Source organism: Mobula hypostoma, chromosome 11 (assembly GCF_963921235.1).
Source record: "Mobula hypostoma chromosome 11, sMobHyp1.1, whole genome shotgun sequence".
Classification (NCBI taxonomy): domain Eukaryota; kingdom Metazoa; phylum Chordata; class Chondrichthyes; order Myliobatiformes; family Myliobatidae; genus Mobula; species Mobula hypostoma.
This window is the reverse complement of record NC_086107.1, coordinates 49,264,027-49,282,336: the sequence shown is the minus strand read 5'-3', so window position 1 is coordinate 49,282,336 and position 18,310 is coordinate 49,264,027. Positions and strand designations below refer to the sequence as shown.

General features: G+C 40.8%; 1 protein-coding gene across 1 annotated transcript in view; it reads right to left on the bottom strand.

The window, feature by feature from the left end:
- Positions 1 to 12,510, bottom strand: part of saxo4 (stabilizer of axonemal microtubules 4) — a 112,894-nt gene extending 100,384 nt beyond the window's left edge. Inside the window, exon 1 of the mRNA XM_063063198.1 lies at positions 12,431 to 12,510. The gene's annotated coding sequence lies outside the window, so the exon portion shown is untranslated. The remainder of the gene's footprint in view (positions 1 to 12,430) is intronic.
- Positions 12,511 to 18,310: the final 5,800 nt, after the last annotated feature.

Genomic DNA, 18,310 nt, shown 5'->3' with positions numbered 1-18,310 from the left:
TATAAACAAAGATAGACTCATGTTCTAGACTGCTTTGTTTTTCTTCCAATTAGTTTTATGTTTTGGAGTACAAAACATTTGTCTTCCTGTATGTATTGTTTTGAATTGTTTAAGTGAACAGTATATCATTATGGCTCCTGACAGTCTCCTTCAGACTAAATAAATCACAAGATCACAAGATCACAAGACAAAGGAGTAGAAGTAGACCATTCAGCCCATCGAGTCTGCTCCGCCACTCCACCATGAGCTAAACTATTCTCCCATCTAGTTCCAATTTGTGGCTTCACCACGAAGAAACTCAACACAGTGGCATAGAAACCCCACTGCCAACTAGTGTTTTGGCAGTGAATTGCAGAGCGACGCAGACACACCAACGCACAAGTATAAATGCTCACAACGGCGTAGCCCACTTGCGTAGGCTAAGGCATAAGCTAGTACGCACAAGTATAAATCAGCCTTTACTCTTATACACTATTCCTCTTGAAATGAATGCCAACATAGCATTCGCTTTCCTTACTGCTGATCCAACCTGATGGTTAACCTTTAGGGTATCCTGCATGAGGACCCCCAAGTCCCTTTGCAATTCCGATTTTTGAATTTTCTCCCCATCTAAATAATAATATGCCCGATTATTTCTTCTTCCAAAATGTACAACCGTACATTTCTCAACATTGTATCTAATCTGCTATTTCTTTGCCCGCTCTCCTAAACTGACCAAGTCTCTCTGCAACCTTTCCGTTTCTTCAACACTTCCTGCTCCTCCACCTATCTTGGTGTCATCCACAAACTTAGCCACAAAACCACTTAATCCATAATCTAAATCATCGATATACATTGTAAAAAGAAGCGGCCCCAACACCGACCCCTGCGGAACACCACTAGTAACCGGCAACCAATCAGAATAGGATCCTTTTATTCCCACCCTTTGCTTTCTGCCTATCAGCCAATGCTCCACCCATTTCAATATCTTTCCTATAATTCCATGGGCTCTCATCTTATTAAGTAGCCCCTTATGCGGCACCTTATCGAGGGCCTTTTGAAAATCCAAATACACAACATTCACAGCCTCTCCCTTGTCAATCTTATTTGAGATCACCTCAAAAAATTCCAATAGGTTGGTGAAGTAGGGTCTTCCCTTCATGAAACCATGCTGGCTTGGGCCTATCTTTTTATGCACCTTGAGGTATTTCATAACCTCGTCCTTGAGGATTAACTCCAATAACTTTCCAACTACCGATGTCAGATTATTAGGTCTGTAATTTTCTTTTTGCTGCCTGCCTCCTTTCTTAAACAGCAGAACTACATTTGTGACCTTCCAGTCCTCCAAAACCATGCCAGAGTCTATTGATTCCTGGAACATCGTTTCCAATGCCTCCACAATCTCCAAAGCCACCTCCTTTAGAACTTCATCCAGTGCACCTCATCCGGTCCAGGAGACTTATCTATTCTTAGTCCATTTAGCTTCCCAAGCATTTTCTCTCTCGTAATCTTGACTGTACCTTATTCTATTCCCTGAGACTCCTGGCTATCAGGTATGCTGCTAATGTCTTCCACTGTGAAGACAGATGCAAAATACTCACTTAGTTCCTCTGCCATCTCTTTGTTACCCATTATATTTTCTCCAGCATCATTTTCAATCGGTCTTATATCTACCTGTGTCACTCTCTTACTCTTCATATATTTTTAAAAACTCTTAGTATCCTTTTTTATGTTAATTACCAACTTCCTTTCATAATTCATCTTTTCTTTCCTAATGACTTTCTTAGTTTTTTCTGTTAGTTTCTAAAAGTCATCCAGTCCTCAATTTTCCCACTAATTTTTGCTTCCTTGTACGCAGTCTCTTTTGCTTTTATTTTAGCCCTAACCTCTCTCGTTAGCCACATTTGTGCCATTTTTCTATTCATGATTTTCTTTTTTCTTGGAATATATTTTTCTTGCACTTTCCTTATTTCTTCTAGGAATTTCATCCTATTCTGCTCTACCATCCCTCCATCTAGCTTACTTTTCCAATCAACTGGGGCCAGTTCCTCTCTCATACCACTGTAATTTCCTTTGTTCCACTGAAATATCGATACACCTGATACCAGCTTCTCCTTTTCAAATTTGAAACTGAACTCAATCATACTATGATCACTACTTCCAAGGGGTTCCATTACCTCCAGCTCCTTAATCGCCTCAGGTTCATTACACAGCACCCAATGCAAAACAGCCGGTCCCCTGGTGGGCTTATGGACAAGCTGCTCCAAAAAGCCATCCTGTAGGCATTCTACAAACTCCCTCTCCTGAGATCCATTACCTTCCTGACTTTCCCAATCCACTTTCATATTAAAATCCCCCATAATTATCTTGACATTTTCCTTCTGACACACTTTTTCTGTTTTCAGCTATAGCTTGTAGTCCACATTCCGGCTGCTGTTTGGAGGCCTGTACATAACTGCTATTAGTGTCTTTTTACCCTTGCCATTTCTTAACTCAACCCATAAGGATTCTACCTCTTCCGATCATATGTCCCTTCTTTCTAGTGATTTGATATCATTGTTTACCATTAGGGCCACGCCACCCCCTTTACCTACCTTCCTATCTTTCCTATACACTGTGTATCCTTGGACATTCAGTTCCCAATCACATTCATCATTTAGCCATGACTCGGTGATGGCCACAATGTCATATCTTTTGAAATGTTGCTACTGAAAAGGGAGTGGAATGACTTAACCACAAGAACAAGTCAGGGCTGTGAGATTGAAACAAATTTTCTTCGTTAACGTCAGTAGTTACTTCTCAGAGCTGAAGGGTATCTTATTAGCAGCAATTAAAAAGCTGAATACTGTCACGAAAGAATGTGTAAAATATTGCCAGTGCAAGGGAGGTTCCCAATGGCAGGCTAACTGCACAAAGCCACCTTTGGTTCATCTTGACTGTACCTCTTTGCCAGTTTGGTTGAGCATCGATGATGGAGAGTTCACAGTACTCAATTTCTGAAAACACATGCACTCAGATTTCACTAGAATACTCTCTGTAGGTGCAAGTCAATCCATTTGCCTCAGTGCTGATTAAATATGGAAAGTAGCAATCATATTTACAATGCACAACCTGCTCATTGACTCACAGAATGTCTGCTGCTCGGGGCAGGTAAGCACACATCTTCCGCCACATTACTATTTCAATATCTACTCTTTCCATTTTCAATACAAAGATGAGTTTGCAATAGTTTAATTGTTACTATTAATTGGAAAATAACTCTGATCTCCAGAAAGATGCAAGTCAATCTGAAGGAAGAAAAATTGCTTTAGTGCAGCACGTCCACCTTGTTTTCCAGGTTGTAAAACTTCAAGGCAAGAGCGTACATAAGCAACCTCAGACTACTGTATACTGTATTAGGTAGTGGTAAGATGAGTAGGATGGACAAGTGGCACTCCATTGTTGAACCCTGCCTGTTTTTGAGGACAGACAAATGAAAATGTTGTACAAAGAGATAACGAATGGATTGAAAATAAGGGAGGTCAAAGGTCACAAATACCCCTTTCCATAATCAACCTGCTACGTGCAAATCAAAATAAGCAAACGAATTACTATAAAAAATAGCATATACATAAACTTACATTGCTAATGCCTCTTACTCAGGGCACCACTGCTCAATACAAGAGGACATGGCTTTAAGGTAACGGGTGGGAAGTTCAAGGGGGATATTAGAGGAAGGTTTTTCACTCAGAGAGTGGTTGGTGCGTGGAATGCACTGCCTGAGTCAGTGGTGGAGGCAGATAATCTCGTGAAGTTTAAGAGATTACTAGACAGGTATATGGAGGAATTTAAGGTGGGGGGTTATATGGAAGGCAGGATTTGAGGGTCAGCACAACATTGTGGGCTGAAGGGCCTGTAATGTGCTGTACTATTCTATGTTCTGTGTTCTATGTTTGTCAATTGGTGGGGAGGAAGGGGGAATTTAAACTAAATTAAAATGTTTAACCTAGCATTCAATTATCTTCTAAAATACCACTGCTTAGTTAGCTGGTAATTATTTGTTAATCTTCTCTTTCCAGATATTGGATTAAAGTTCCTGGCCCGCAGAAGCAAATAATAAAAAAAAGGTAATGTTTCTGTTGATGTTTCTTACTAACGGATCACAAATTTCAATTCCAACCATTTCCCTGCTTCCTGCTCTGCCAATTCCCCATCCCCTAACTCCAACAACCACTGGTCCTGGAATACCACCCTGGCCTTGAGTCCCCTCACTTTCCAGGGTCTCACTCAACCAGAGGCTTCCAACTATTCAACTGAACTATCTGAGCACTGCCTGGAGTGCTGGTAACACAGCCCATCCGCCAGCACGTAGATAGGGAGACTACAAGCACCACGAGTTCAAATAACGCAGTGAAGGACCAACTCCAAAGTTCAAAGTTCCAAGCAAATTTTATTATCAGAGTACATATATGTCACCACATATAACCCCGAGATTCATTTTCCTGCAGGCATATTCAGCAAATCTACAGAATGGTAACTAAAACAGGATTAATAAAAGATGAACCGGAGTGCAGAAGACAACCAACTGTGCAAATACAAGTATAGATAAAAAGCAATAGATAACAAGAACGTGAAATAACAAGATAATGAGCCCTTAAAGTGGGATCATTGGTTGCGGGAACATCTCAGTGGGTGGGAAAGTGAATGTAGTTATCCCCTCTTGTTCAACAGCTTGATGGTTGAGAGATAGTAACTGTTCTTGATCCTGGTGGTCTGCAGTCCACAGAAAGTCGCCAATGATTGCCAGCCCCATCTTGAAACAGAAAGCCTCTGGAAAAAGAAACTTGAATGACAAACAGAGAGCATGGGAGAATGAAGGATAGGAGGTTGATACATAAACCTGCAAAGGCAGCCATCTTTGAGTGTACTCTATATTACACTGACTGTTCTATTTATTATAAAATACTATGATTGCACATTTCACATTTAGACAGAGATGTAACATAAAGGTTTTTACTCCTCATGTATGTGAAGGATGTAAAGAAATAAAGTCAATTCAATTCAAAAATTAAACTATCAGTGATAATTGGCTGAGAACTGGGGCCATTTATTCTTCAACTCAGGCAACAGATAATATCATAGCTTTCCTCACAGAACTTTTTAAAATCCTCATAAACAACATCAACTGGTAACCCCCTCTCCACTAGTTCTGTTATCCTCTCACCATATTTATTTATGCATGTTAAGCATAGTCTAGCTGCAGGCAAATTAAATAAAGTAGTGATGGTCAATATTCTGCTCCATTGCCAGCTGGCCTTCATACAGCTGACAAAATGAAAGTGTTAAAAACAACTTCTTATAAACTTTTACTACTGTAAGCTCTTTATTTCTAGTGAAACCCCTTTTTACCAGGTGTCTCCAAAGATGCAGCTCATTAGCCCCTTGCTAACAGCCACTGTACTCAACCTCGAGAAAATTACCTTTCTCAGACTCCATACATCTAGGGTAGATATGACCTGGGTCCTGCCAAACCGATGAGATTGGGATGTCCTGCCCACCCCATTGAATTGAATTGAATTGAATTGACTTTATTTCTACATTCTTCACATACGTGAGGAGTAAAAATCTTTACATTACGTCTCCGTCTAAATGTGCAATGTGCAATCATAGTAATTTATAATACAAACCCCATTTCCAGAAAAGTGGGGATATTTTCCAAAATGCAATAAAAACAAAAATCTGTGATATGTTAATTCACATGAACCTTTATTTAACTGACAAAAGTACAAAGAAAAGATTTTCAATAGTTTTACTGACCAACTTAATTGTATTTTGTAAATATACACAAATTTAGAATTTGATGGCTGCAACACACTCAAGAAGAGTTGGGACAGAGTTAAAATAAGATTGAAAAGTGCACAGAATATTCAAGTAACACTGGTTTGGAAGACTCCACATTAAGCAGGCTAATTGGTAGCAGGTGAGGTATCATGACTGGGTATAAAAGTAGCGTCCATCAAAGGCTCAGTCTTTGCAAGCAAGGATGGGTCGTGGCTCACCCCTTTATGCCAAAATTCGTGAGAGAATTGTTAGTCAGTTCAAAAGGAACATTTCTCAATGCAAGATTGCAGAGAATTTAGGTCTTTCAACATCTACAGTACATAATATTGCGAAAAGATTCAGAGAATTCAGAGACATCTCAGTGCGTAAAGGGCAAGATCGGAAACCACTGTTGAATGCGCGTGATCTTCGAGCCCTCAGGCGGCACTGCCTAAGAAACTGTCATGCTACTGTGACAATTATAGCCACCTGGGCTCGGGAGTACTTCAGAAAACCATTGTCACTCAACACAGTCCGTCACTGCATCCAGAAATGCAACTTGAAATTGTATTACGCAAGGAGGAAGCCATACATCAACTCTATGTAGAAATGCTGGCGAGTTCTTGGGCCCGAGCTCATCTCAGATGGACTGAAAGACTGTGGAACCGTGTGCTGTGGTCAGATGAGTCCACATTTCAGCTAGTTTTCGGAAAAAACGGGCGTCGAGTTCTCCGTGCCAAAGATGAAAACGACCATCCAGATTGTTATCAGCGAAAGGTGCAAAAGCCAGCATCTGTGATGGTATGGGGGTGCATCAGTGCCCACGGCATGGGTGAGTTGCATGTATGTGAAGGTACCTTTGACTCTGAGGCGTATATTAGGATTTTAGAGAGACATATGTTGCCATCAAGGCGACGTCTCTTCCTGGGACGTCCATGCTTATTTCAGCAGGACAATGCCAGACCACATTCTGCACGGGCTACAACAGCGTGGCTTTGTAAACACAGAGTGCGTGTTCTTGACTGGCCTGCTGCCAGTCCAGCTCTATCTCCTATTGAAAGTGTATGGCACATCATGAAGAGGAGAATCAGACAACGGAGACCCGGACTGTTGAGCAGCTGAAGTCTTATATCAAGCAAGAATGGACAAAATTTGCAATTGCAAATCTACTACAATTAGTATCCTCAGTTCCAAAACGATTAAAAAGTGTTATTAAGAGGAAAGGTAATGTAACACAATGGTAAACATGCCTCTGTCCCAACTTTTGCTGAGTGTGTTGCAGCCATCAAATTCTAAATTTGTGTATATTTACAAAATACAATTAAGTTGGTCAATAAAACTATTGAAAATCATTTCTTTGTGCTTTTGTCAGTTAAATAAAGGTTCACGTGAATTAACATATCACAGATTTTTGTTTTTATTGCATTTTGGAAAATATCCCAACTTTTCTGGAAATGGGGTTTGTAAATAGAACAGTCAATGTAACAGAAATATACTCAAATCAGTGTGAGTTAATCAATCTGATGGCCTGGTGGAAGAAGCTGTCCTGGAGCCTGTTAGTCCTGACTTTTATGCTGTGGTTCCATTCCCCAGATGGTAGCAGCTGGAATAGATTGTGGCTGGGGCGACCCGGGACCCCAGTGATCCTTCAGGCCCTTTTTACACGCTGTCTTTGTAAACGTCCTGAATCATGGGAAGTTCACGACTACAGATGCGTCAGGCTGTCCGCACCACTCTCTGCAGAATTGTGTGATTAAGAGGGGGTACAGTTCCCATACCAGGTAGTGATGCAGCCCTCAATTGTGCACCTACAGAAACTCCTTCAGATTTGGGGGCCCATACCAAACTTCCTCAACTGTCTGAGGTGAAAGAGGCGCTGTTTTGCCTTTTTCACCACACAGCTGGTGTGTACAGACCATGTGAGGTCCTCAGTGACATGGATGCCGAGGAACTTAAAGCTGTTTGCCCTCTCAACCCCAGATCCATTGATATCAATAGGGGTTAGCCCATTTCCATTCCTCCTGTAATCCCCAACCAGCTCCTTTGTTTTTGCGACATTGAGGGAGAGGTTGTTTTCTTGACACCACTGTGTCAGAGAGATGACTTCTTCCCTATAGGCCACCTCATTATTATTTGAGATTAGGCCAATCAATGTAGTGTCGTCGGCAAATTTAGTTAGCAGATTAGAGCTGTGGGTGGCGGCACAGTCATAGGTATACAGGGAGCAAAGAAGGCTTAGTACACAGCCCTGAGGGGCTCCTGTATTGAGAGTCAGAGGGATGGAGGTGAGAGAGCCCATTCTTACCACCTGCCGGCAATCTGACAGGAAGTCCAGGATCCAGCTGCACATGACAGGGTCAAGGCCGAGGTCTCTGAGCTTCCTGTTGAGCCTGGATGGAATTAGGGTGTTGATGTTGAACTGTAGTCCAAGAACAGCATTCTCACATAAGCATCCCGGTCAGTGTGAATACCGTCTGCTCTACAGCCTCATGCAGTCACACGTTGGCAAGAAATAACAGACTGTACACTGCATGCAATTATAGAGAAACTATATTTATGAATGTTAACTTATCCAAAGAGTTATTAAAAGAACAAAAACAAAAAGGGCCCATGATAACTAAACAACCAAATGTGCACATAAGTTAGCACTCATCTTGAATTGGTCTTTAACTCGTGCTCTGGACCCTTCTTCTTTGTGAAAGCACACATTAACTTTGCCAAAAAGACCTCGACCCACACCAGCGTCCATCACAAGTACTCTCTGCCCAGCATTTTCTAGAACCTTCTCCCAATTCCATCATCCTGATTGGCTAACACCACATTCCTAAGTTGAACAACAAAGCCCCTTATCTTAGTTCAAACTTAGAATAGCTGAAACCAGAATAGACTGCTCTTTTTAGAATTGTGAAAATGAAATACCTACAGTACAGCAGTAAAAATCATAACCAGGGTGTTACATGAATGTATGGTCAAATTTTTACTGTTTGTAAATAAATGATAATATACTTATATACAGTCAGTATTTTCTGTCTCACTCGCTAGACCCGTAAACCTGGATCGACATTACAATTCCTGATTTTTCCTTTTCAAAATACATGTGACTAAAATCTGTTTATAGGCAAATTAATAAACATCTTACCACAAATCTTTTCTTCTACTGGAATGGTAGTGTGAGGATAATACTGAAGTTTGTAACTGGGGAATTGGAAGGGCCAAAGATGGAATCTTATGGTGAATTTGTTGATGATTGCCTGAAGCTGGAAAATTGGTGGAGATGAACTGATTATATTCCCTGATTAATGTGGAATCACTCAAAGCAGTCCATTGATGAGATGGTGCAGGAAAATTACACATTTAAAATGTATCATATCTCACAAATTATTTAATTTGAATTGCATTGATTTATTTAAGCATTTAATTTGCAAATTATTTTCTATACACCAATGAAATAGGTGAGCAGCTGAGCTGCTATAATGGATGGAGTTGTTAAAGAATACAATTAATACTTGGTATATTACTAATTTAATTTTGCAAACAGCAATTTGAGAAGTTCGGGTTTCATTTAATTCACATATACCAGATTCCTGTTCACATTCTCTATGTCCAAGTTTTAACACCTGCAGTAGTCTACAGTAGTGATTCCCAAAGGGGGCAGTTATGTGTCCCAAGGGGCGTTAGGGGAAATAGAAGTTGTCGGCATGTGTTCAAGAGTTTGGGGGGGGGTGGTGTTGGTGAACCGCACCCTAACTTGAGGCACAAGACCTGACCAATCGCTAGTAGGGCAGACATTTCCAAAAAAAAAGAATATGGCACTGGACAACAGAAAAAACCATAGGTCTGCAGTCGCTGAGCTCTCATTGTCACCATGTGTCTGAAACTCGGCGATCTCATCCGACCTTACCAACCACTCAGATATTATTGGGGTTGCATAAATTAGCAACCAGGGTGCCAACAGTTCCTCTTGACTCGCAGTACGGAACAAGTTCACGTAATTTAACAGTTGGTAAGACAAGAGCACGCTCTCAATTTTCTCTACAGATGTACGGAAAACGGGTCACGCAACAATACAGCGCCGGACGGAACCAAACCGTGAAATAAAGCCAATGAGTGAACCTGCCAACCTCGAGATTCCTCTTGAGGTGTTGAAAGTGACCTTGGCTTCATATGTGTTGTCAAGAACCATCTTTAGTGATTATGAGGCCTTAAGTTATTGGTCAATCACGCTAACTGGAAGAATATAAAACTAGTTTGCCGAACACCAGCTGTATCACGACTAACAATCAGATTCCAATCCGTATCCTTGTCCACATAATTTTCATTGTTGTGATTGTCTTCATCTTCACCTTGCCGTTCCATCCATGTCAACTCACTACCATCATCAACATCTGACAGGATTTCCCAGTTTGAGTTCATTTAGCCCGTTAATGATAGAGAAATATGTATGGTGCAATCTCTGTGAGTCTGCAGGGCGTGGAGCCTTAATTTCTAGGTCCTGCTGAGAAACAAAAACTACAGAAAGTATGTCAATGCAATGTTACATACCTGGAGTATGGTTTTATTCCCATCCTGTCAGATCAGCGATGCACCATGTGTCTTATTTGTAATATTGTACTGCCTAATAAAGCTATGAAACCATCAAGATTGCAAGAACACGTCTGTAAAAGACACCCTGAAGAGGCTACTTATGGTATTACTCAGTTCCAGAAGATGAAAGAAACATTTGAAAAGCATTGCACATTCCAGTCACTTGCCAAGAAAGCTAAATATGACTTTGATAGTAGTCTCATTGCTTATTACATTTCCAAAACAGCAGTGTGGAAAATCTCATACAATTGCTGAAAGATTAATAATGGCTGCTGCATCAGAAGTTCTCACCATTGTTCTCAAATATCATTCCACTGAGTAATAACTCTGTAGCTTGGCATATTGTCCAAATGAGTGAAGATATTGAGGAACAACTATTCACAAAAAACAGAATTTGGGATACAACTGGATGAGTCAATTGGATGAGACAAATAGGCATTGCTAATGGCAGATGTATGGTTTATCAAAATGGAAAGGTGTATGAAGAGTTTTTCTAATGTAAAAAGTTAAAAATACATATCAACAGAGAATCAATCTACAACAAGTTCAAAATGTATATTGAAGATAAAAGTATTCCAATTCGGAACGTGATTTCTTGTGCAACAGATAGAGCACCATATATAACAGGCCACATTTTAGGTTTAGTAGCATTTATGAAAGAAGAAATTCCAAGTTTGTTTACAACCCATTGTGTAATTCATCATCCACAGCTCACAGCCAAAAACCTCAGCCAGCAACTTCTTTCAAGCACGACTCTTGTAATAACTGCTATCAACAAAATTAAAGCTCATCCATTAAATAGCAGAATATTTCACCAGTTATGCCAAGAAAAAGAATTTGAATGCTTGCTTCTTCACACTGAAGTACATTGACTGACAAAAGGCTGCTGCTTAAAAATTATTCTTTGATCTTTTTGACACTGTGGTTCAATTTTTGCTCAAAACTGACAAGAGCTTGGGAAAGAAGATTGAACTTTTATGTGGAGATGTGGCATACCTAGCTGATCTGTATGACAAAATGAACATTCCAAATTTGAAACTGCAGGGTGAGAATGAGTGAATTTCAAATCAATCCAGGCAAAAAGTGCAGTGTCCACTTTAATCAGAACATTGGAAACATATAAGTAAAACATTGGGAGAAGAATCTTCTCAGTTTCCCTGCACAGAAAGTATGGTACTCTCTTTCACAGATGGTGATTTGCAAGGGTACTGCTTACACCTGCAGTCACTGAAGAAGGATTTTCAGAATCAATTCAAGGATTTGATCAATCTGAAAATTCTGGACTGGGTAATTAACCCATTTATTTGGAAGGTAGAAGAACAGGAAGAGAGCTTGCAAAAAGAAATTATTGAAATTCAGAATGACGAAGAAGCAAAAATGCTTTTCAAAAATGTCAGCTTTTGTGAGATGTAGCTACACTGTCACACAAAGTTTCCTGGACTTTGGAGAGCAGCCAAACTATTCTTCAGTGCATTTCCACCCTTGTATCTTTCTGAAAGAGGCTTCAATGCAGTGATTTACATACTCACACAAACAGAAACTACTTGACATTGTTAGAAGTGGAATCTTAAGGCTTTTGCTGTCACGACTTGAATCATATATTGCAATTGCTGCTAAAAACATCAAGCTCAAGATCCCTTTGATATTGAAACTGCTGTACAACCACAGGTACTGTGCAAGCTAGTTTCAGACAAATAAAAGGAAAAGCAGTCATTTTTCTCATGTTAGCATATGGTAGACATGTTTTTACACTGTCAGAAAGTATATTGTGCCTAAGAGGGGCTTTGAGCTAAAAAAGTTGGGAAACACTGGTCTACAGCATTCAAGACTTTTGACGTGCATTGCAACGACAGAAAACATCAAGATGCTAAAATATTACACAAATTTGCAAAACTTGTTTCATGAACTTCTGCATTTGGGGAATAATATTAAATTTAATGCCTCGTCCTACTGTTGGATTGGGAAGGCAACCCAACCCACGCAGTTTATAGTGACTGGGAGAGAGCAGGGAAGTGTTTAATAAACACGAGAAATTTTGCTAAAGCTGGAAATCCAAAGCAACACTCACAAAATGCTGGAGGAACTCCGTAGGTCAGGCAGTATCTATGGGACCGAACAAACAGTTGGCATTTCGTACCAAGATCCTTCTTCGGGACTGTTCAAAGTGTTTAATAAATTGGAAGCGATCGACCTCTACCCCCTGTCCCCTGCCCCGGCCACTCTTCTCCTACCTGCTGCCGTCGCTCTTGCTGTCTCAGTCCCCTTTGGCGCGTGCAGCGACGCTTACTAGTAACCTAGCAACCGTTACCCCGGTAATAGGGACCTAAGTAACCAGTTAAAGAAGTAACCCATACTATCCCGAGACACAAACATCTACATAGCTTTCAAACTTTGCTCTGCACTTCACTGCAATGTATAACGCACTGAAAGATGTTCCGAACAACATGTTTTATTATATCAGTGTGTTATATTTAACATTAAAACCACCCTTGCTGTTTCTTTATCTTTATTTAATGCCTGCGCGGTATTGGATAATAACCGAGGAGTACAGGGCTTAATTTGTCATTTCTTCATTTTTATTTAATGCTGTTACTTCATAAATATACATTGAGTGTAAAAAAAAAAATCCCCCAATGCACAAGTCCTTTTGAAATGCTTCAAAAACATTCCTTCTCAGATTCTGTTGCTTGGATCTTAGACAGGCTGCAGGAGGCACGTGTCAGGTGTCGTTTTAAACAATTTAAATTCCGAATTTATTGTGCAAATAGACAATGGTTACTTGGTATAGATTTTAAAGTCTATAGTTAATTCATAGAGCTCCTGATAAAAACTGAATTAGCATGGAATACATAACGACTCGACAAAACTGGAAGATCGCATTTTTAAATATAAATGCGCATCCAATGTAGAACAGTTGTTGTCATGTAGCCACAAAAGACAAATAATTTATAGAAATTCAGTTTCATTGAAATATTAACCATTATTTTCATTTTGAATGCTAACATTCCCTTTATACATTTGCAGGTTTTTTTTTTAATTTTTAAGTGAGAATTTCTTTCTAAAAGCAAATACATATCCTTATGTAGGATGCATGCCTAGGTCCAGCTTGGGGCTATGTTTTTCATTGCACTTGAATTCTAAACTCCCTACTTCTTCCTGAGTTGAAAACTAGAAGGGGATTTTTTTTAACAAAATACTGGGTACAGGAGCAACATGGGAGAGTGAGATAATAGGGAGCAATGAATGGAGTTCAAGGTGAAATGCATATTTGGATTCAGAACTGGCTTGCTCATCGAAGTCAAAGCGTAGGAGGTGGAAGGCTGTCACCCAGCATGGAGGATCATGACCAGTGTTGTTCCACAAGGATCACTGCTGGGACCTCTGTTATTTATGATATAGACAAATTCTTTGAATGGATGAATTAGTAAGTTTGTGGGTGATGGGTAGAGTTGTGGACAGTGGAAGGTACTATCAAAGAATACAGCAGGATATAGATCAGTTACAGTATGCACAGAGGAGTAGCAAATGGAATTTAGAACAAGTGTGGGATGCTGCACTTTGAGAGGTCAAATGAAAGGTGAGAATATACAGTTAATGGTAGACACCTTAATAGCTTTAAGATACGGGAGGGGGTAGGCCCATAGTTCACTGAAAGTGCTATGCAAATGGATAAAGTGGTTTAAAAAAGTCATATGACGTGCTTGCCTTCATTGGTAGTGGAATTAAGGACAAGAGTAAGGAGATCATGCTTCCCTCAGGCTGTGAGACTAATGAAAACCCTGCCATCACTGAGGTCTCGTCACTAGAGCAGTGTGCCGTTTACTGTTGTCCGTACTGTTAACTGTTTACACGCACACTGCATGCATTTTGAATTACATTTCATTAGCTTATTTGTGCTGTGTATGATACATGTTTTGTGGTTGCACTGCGGTCTGGAGGAACGTTGTTTCATTTAGGTGTATGTACAGTCAGATGACAATAAACTTGAACCTGAATTTGAGTATTGCATGCCATTCTGGTTGCCACTTTATCAGAAGGATATGGAGACACTGGAGAGAATGCAGATGAGGTTTACTGGGATGCTGCCTAGATAAGTGGGTGTGACCTATCAGACCTCCACTGCCGTCTGTGGCAGAGCATTCCACAGATTCTCTATTCTCTGGCTAAAAACATTCCACCTTTCCTCTGTTCTAAAAAAGGTTGCCTCTCAATTTTGAGACTGTGCCCTTAGTTCTGGATACCCCACCATAGGAAACATCCTCTCCACATCCACCCTATCGAGTTCTTTCAACATTCGGTAGGTTGCAATGAGATCCCCACATATTCTTCTAAATTCCAGTGAGTACAGGCCCAAGGCTACCAAATGCTCCTCATATGTTAACCCCTTCATTCCTAGAATCATCCCTGGACTCTCTCCACTGACAGCATATCCTTTCTGAGATATGGGGTCCAAAACTGTTGACAATACTCCAAGTGCAGCCTGACTAGTGTCTTATAAAGGCTCAACATTATCTCCTTGCTTTTATATTCTATTTCCCTTGAAATAAATGCCAACATTGCATTTGCCTTCTTTACCACAGACTCAACCTGCAAATTAACCTTCTGAGAGTCTTGCACAATGACTCCTAAGTCCCTCTGCCCTTCTGATGTTTGAAACTTCTCCCTATTTAGACAATAGTCCACAATATTGTCCCTCTTACCAAAATGCATTATCATACATTTCCAAACAGTATTCCATCTGCCACTTTTTTGCCTATTCTTTCACATTGTCTAAGTCCTACCTCAGTACTACCTATTCCTCCACCTGTCTTCGTGTCATTCGCAAACTTTGCCACAAAGTCATCAATTCCATTATCGAAATCATTGCCAAACAATGTGAAAAGTAGCGGTCCCAATACTGATCCCCAAGGAACCACAATGCAGCCAATCAAAAAAGTCCCCTTTTATTCCCACTCGCAGCCTCCTGCCTGTCAGTGATTCCTCTATCCATACCAGTATCTTTCCTGTGATGCCACAGGATTTTATCTTGTTAAGCAGCCTCATGTGTGGTACCTTAGCAGATGCCTTCTTGAAAAACTATTACTAATGCCTGCACAATCTTTTCAGCCATCACTTTCAAAAACTTGGACTGTAGACCATCTGGTCCCGGTGCTTTCCTACCTTCTGAGCTTTTCAGTTTCCCAAAAACTTTCTCCCTAGTAATGGAAGCTTCACTCAATTCTGTGCCCTGACACCTTCGTGTTCCATCTTTTCCTTCTTTTTCACTTTTTTTAGTTGCCTTCAGTTGGTTTTTGAAAGCTTTCAATTCCTCTAACTTTCCACTAATTTTAGCTCCATTATATGCCTTCTCCTGTGTCACCTTGCCTTTAGAATACATATTCTCCTTTGGAATGTATCTATCCTGCGCCTTCCAAATTGCTCCCAAAAACTCCAGCCACTGCTGCTCTGCCAACATCTTGTCTTGTTGTTGTTGTTTTATTGCTTATTGTGTTTTGTGTTGTTTTGCCGAGCATTGTGGACATGCTATGTTGGTACTGTTACGTACCCCGTAACTGGGTTGCCAAACCAGCAGAAATGGATCACTCAGTTGGAGTCTGGAGTACTAGAACTAAGAAAGTTTTATTAAAGAAACAAGCAACACATTAATCGAAAGGATAATAAATGCAACAGTTCAGCGATGATAAACGCACATGTGCACAGAATTAAGATAACAGCATCAATCAAGCTCTATCGTTGTCTAGGGGTAAATGACCAATTTCAAAATGACTCAAAGTTCAGTCCAGTTAGTAGTTCAGTTCGCAGTAATCGTTGCCATGGCGATGGACAACGTGGGGGAAGAGAGAGATAGAATAGGAACAACTCATCATTCAGAACACAGCTTCACTCACAGACCAGCGGGATGGCTCACAACCAGCTTTTGGGCGAGTCCTTGGTGATGTCACCTGAGGTCACCGACTGTGACCCCTCCTCCAGATGCGGTCGATCCTCTGCAGTGAACCCGGCACCCAGGCAAGGGCGGACACACACCGGGTTCCCGCTGATCGTACCTTTCCACCCTTGTCGTTGTCTGGCACTTCTCACCCACTCGTGAGAGGCGCACCGCTTCCAGGGTCTCGTTACCTCGGGTGGCGTGTGTGTCGCCTTAGCGAACCTGTCCCTTTTTATCCCCCTGCTGGGGCATCGCCTGTCCATCACTTCAAACAGTTCAAGGTTCAAAGAGGGGAGCCGCTCCAGACAGCTCTCTCTCTCCCACATTCCTTCATTACACATCTCCAGACGCTGCTCCATTGTTCCTTATCTCTCCTTCCCCTGAGGGCAGGTGGCAGACCAACTGCTGATGCCACTGATGCTAGCCCAGGCCAGCAAACATCTTAATTTTATGTGTATTCTCGTAACAGTACCAGAACGCGTGGTGACACTTGCAGATTGTCCCCCAGCACAATTGTTAACACAAATTACGCATTTCACTGTATGTTTCAAAATACATGTGATAGATAAATTTGAATCTGAATTTAATCAGCTTTAAGCAAATTACATTTATACTAAGCAACCTTTTTATGGATAATGGGATAATTTCACAGCGTGTCCGTTAGGCACAAAATGAACTTTGATGTCAAAGAGCTTCAAGGACATTTGAAGTCTTAAAATTCATTATATATGGGATCATTTCATGGGGTCAAGACTAAAAATGAAAGAATTAATCAAATCATGCATCACTTATGCAGTTTCGTGGTTTGAACTATTATTAAGTGCATTGAAAATTACTCATTTTTTCTGCTTAAATAATCTGTTTTTTTTTAATTATGGAGTTTTAGAATGTTCCACTTTGGAAGCAAGCCCTCTGGCCAACTGAGATTATGCCAACCATAAACCACCCAATTACACTAATCCTATGTTAACCCTGTTTCTTCATTATTCTCCCCAAATTCTCTTCATTTTACCCTAGATTCTATTACTCATTCACAGATGAGAGGCAATTTACATTAGCCAAATAGCCTATCAACCTGCAAGTTTTTGGGAAGTGGAAAGAATCCGGAGGAAATCCATGTTATCAAAGGGAGAAAATGCAAACTCCAGACAGGCAGCACAAGAGGTCAGACTTAAATCTGGGTGATTGGAGCTGAGAGAAAGCAAATCTACCAGCAATGCTTCTGTTCCACTACACTCACACTAAAAAGATGTTTTTTCCTTAAATTGATGGTCATCTACCAGCAAAGACATTCGGAAAAGGAACTACTGACAGTAAATATCCCATTTTATAAGTTTCATCACATGCCCACTGCAAAATCATAAATCATATAAATTATTTTGTTTGCCTATTTGGAGGTGTAACAAGTGTGCGTTAAGCGGGGAAGGGATGAAGAGGGTGAGAGAGAGAGAGAGAGAGAGAGAGCGGGCATTTGGTGTGATATACTGCATCCGTTGCTCCCGTTGCGGCCTTCTATATATTGGTGAGACCTGATGCAGACTGGGAGATCGTTTCACTGAACACTTACGCTCTGTCCACCAGAGGAAGCAGGATCTCCCAGTGGCCACACATTTTAATTGCACGTCCCACTCCCATTCTGATATGTCTATTCATGGCCTCCTCTACTGTCACGATGAAGCCACGCTCAGGTTGGAGGAACAACACCTTATATTCCGTCTAGGTAGCCTCCAACCTGATGGCATGAACATTGACTTCTCTAACTTCCGTTAATGCCCCACCTCCCCTTCTTACCCCATCCCTTATTTATTTATATATTTATTTATTTATTTTTTCCTTTTTCTCTCTCTCTTTTTTTCTCTTTCTGTCTCTCTCACAATAACTCCTTGTCTGCTCTCCGTCTTCCTCTGGCGCTCCCCTCCCCCTTTCTTTCTCTCTAGGCCTCCTGTCCTATGATCCTCTCCCTTCTCCAGCCTTGTATCCCTTTTGTCAATCAACTTTCCAGCTCTTGGCTCCATTCCT